Raw genomic sequence first — 2789 nt, 5'->3', positions numbered from 1 at the left:
AGATGTAGCGTAAAAAGTCAAAACTTTTCCACAATACGTGACAAACATTTAATTTCTGAGCTTCCGTGGCGCAAGGGTTGGCGCGTTCAGCTGTTAACCGAAAGGTTGGTGGTTCGAGCCCACCCGGGAGAGGTGTTGTGGGGTCTCAGAAATGGACGTCAGGTATTGCTGAAAAACTCTGACTTTTTACGCTACATCTGAGACCCCACAACACCTCTCATGGGTGGGCTCGAACCACCAACCTTTCGGTTAACAGCTGAACGCGCCAACCATTGCGCCACGGAAGCCCAAAAATTAAACGTTCGTCAGGTATTGTGGAAAAACACGGACTTTTTACGTTACATCTGAGACCTCACAACACCGCTCCCGGATGGGCTCGAACCAACAACCTTTCGGTTTACAGCCGAACGCGCTAACCATTGCGCCACGGAAGCCCAAAAATTAACTGGTCTTCAAGTATTGTGGAAAAACTATGACTTTTTACGTTACTTATAAAACTTAACACCATCGTTCCCGGGTGGGCTTGAGCCACCAACCTTTCCGATAACAGACGAACGAGCTGAAAATGCGCCACAGAAGCCCGGAAATTGAATGGTCGTCAGGTATTGTGGAAAAACACTGACTTTTTATGCTACATCTGAGACCCCACAACATCTCTCCCGGGTGGGCTCGAACCACCAACCTTTCGGTTAACAGCTGAACGCGCCAACCCTTGCGCCACGGAAGCCCAGATATTAAACGTTCGTCAGGAATTGTGGAAAACTTATGACTTTTTACGCTACATCTGAGACCCCACAACACCTCTCCCGGGTGGGCTGAAACCACCAACCTTTCGGTTAACAGCCGAACGCGCTAACCATTGAGCCACGGAAGCCCAAAAATAAAATGGTCTTCAGGTATTGTGGAAAAACTATGACATTTTACCTTACTTATCAAACTTTTACGTCACATCTGAGACCTCACATGACCGCTCCCGGATGGACTCGAACCACAAACCTTTCGGTTAACAGCCGAACGCGCTAACCATTGCGCCACGGAAGCCAAAAATTAAATGGTCGTCAGGTATTGTGGAAAAACTTTGGCTTTTTACGCTACATCTGAGACCTCACAACACCGCTCCCGGGTGGGCTCGAACCATCAACCTTTCGGTTAACAGCCGAACGCGCTAACCATTGAGCCACGGAAGCTCAGAAATTCAATGGTTGTCAGGTATTGTGGAAAACTTATGACTTTTTACGCTACATCTGAGACCCCACAACACCTCTCTTGGGTGAGCTTGAACCACCAACCTTTCGGTTAACAGCTGAACGCGCTAACCATTGCGCCACGGAAGTCCAAAAATTAGATGTTCGTCAGGTGTTCTGGAAAAACAATGACTTAGCGCCACAATCCTTAGCGCCACGGAAGCTCAAAAATTAAATGGTCTTCAGGTATTGTGGAAAAACTATGACTTTTTACGTTACATCTGAGACCTCACAATACCGCTCCCGGATGGGCTCGAACCAACAACCTTTCGGTTTACAGCCGAACGCGCTAACCATTGCGCCACGGAAGCCCAAAATTTAAATGGTCTTCAGGTATTGTGGAAAAACTATGACTTTTTACGCTACTTATAAAACTTAACACCATCGTTCCCGGGTGGGCTTGAGCCACCAACCTTTCGGATAACAGACGAACGAGCTGAAAATGCGCCACAGAAGCCCGGAAATTGAATGGTCGTCAGGTATTGTGGAAAAACTTTGACTTTTTACGTCACATCTGAGACCTCACAACACCGCTCCTTGATGGGCTCGAACCAACAACCTTTCGGTTAACAGCCGAACGCGCTATCCTTAGCGCCACGGAAGCTCAAAAATTAAATGGTCTTCTGGTATTGTGGAAAAACTATGACTTTTTACGTTACATCTGAGACCTCACAATACCGCTCCCGGATGAGCTCGAACCAACAACCTTTCGGTTAACAGCCGAACGCGCTATCCTTAGCGCCACGGAAGCTCAAAAATTAAATGGTCTTCAGGTATTGTGGAAAAACTATGACTTTTTACGTTACTTATAAAACTTAACACCTACGTTCCCGGGTGGGCTTGAGCCTCCAACCTTTCCGATAACAGACGAACGAGCTGAAAATGCGCCACAGAAGCCCGGAAATTGAATGGTCGTCAGGTATTGTGGGAAAACTTTGACTTTTTACGTTACATTTGAGATCTCACAACACCGCTCCCGGGTGGATTCGAACCACCAACCTTTCGGTTAACAGCCGAACGCGCTAACCATTGCGCCACGGAAGCCAAAAAATAAAAGGTCGTCAGGTATTGAGGAAAAACTTTGGCTTTTAACGTTACCATTTCTTCAAGATACAAAATCCGTGACAACGATTTCTTATTGAAAATTGAATTTATACAGTTTTTTGAATGAATATCGTTACATTTGCTTGAATTAAAGCAAAAAGTACAAAAATAATGGTTTCAATGGTCATATTTGAAAATAGTGAAAAAATTCTAAAAATGTGCTTTTCCGCTCGAGAAACGTCGATTTTGAAAATGGTATTAAAAATCGAGGTACATTTTTATTTAGTGATCAATCGAGATGAAATCACTTTTAATGAGTATTTTATAGGTAATTAAGCTGAATTCGGTCAAAAATTTGTCCAGAAAAAAATGCATTCAAAAGTGTACCGAAAAAATCGCATGTTTTTTTTCTTCAAGATACAAAATCCGTGACAACGATTTCTTATTTAAAATTGAATTTGAACAGTTTTTTGAATGAATATCGTTACATTTGCTTGAATT

General features: G+C 43.9%; 3 non-coding genes across 3 annotated transcripts; all 3 read right to left on the bottom strand.

Moving 5' to 3' along the window:
• Positions 1-361: 361 nt before the first annotated feature.
• On the bottom strand, positions 362-434 carry TRNAY-GUA (transfer RNA tyrosine (anticodon GUA)). The gene has a single exon. It is a non-coding gene; the product is annotated as a tRNA-Tyr (tRNA).
• Positions 435-1482: 1048 nt separating this feature from the next.
• Positions 1483-1555, bottom strand: TRNAY-GUA (transfer RNA tyrosine (anticodon GUA)). The gene has a single exon. It is a non-coding gene; the product is annotated as a tRNA-Tyr (tRNA).
• A 660-nt stretch (positions 1556-2215) lies between these two features.
• TRNAN-GUU (transfer RNA asparagine (anticodon GUU)) lies at positions 2216-2288 on the bottom strand. The gene has a single exon. It is a non-coding gene; the product is annotated as a tRNA-Asn (tRNA).
• Between the last annotated feature and the right edge of the window lie 501 nt (positions 2289-2789).

Source organism: Phalangium opilio, unplaced genomic scaffold (assembly GCF_054372755.1).
Source record: "Phalangium opilio isolate 3A_F unplaced genomic scaffold, DU_Popi_V2 ptg000017l_1, whole genome shotgun sequence".
Taxonomy (NCBI): Eukaryota; Metazoa; Arthropoda; class Arachnida; order Opiliones; family Phalangiidae; genus Phalangium; species Phalangium opilio.
This window is presented reverse-complemented; position numbering and strand designations above follow the sequence as displayed.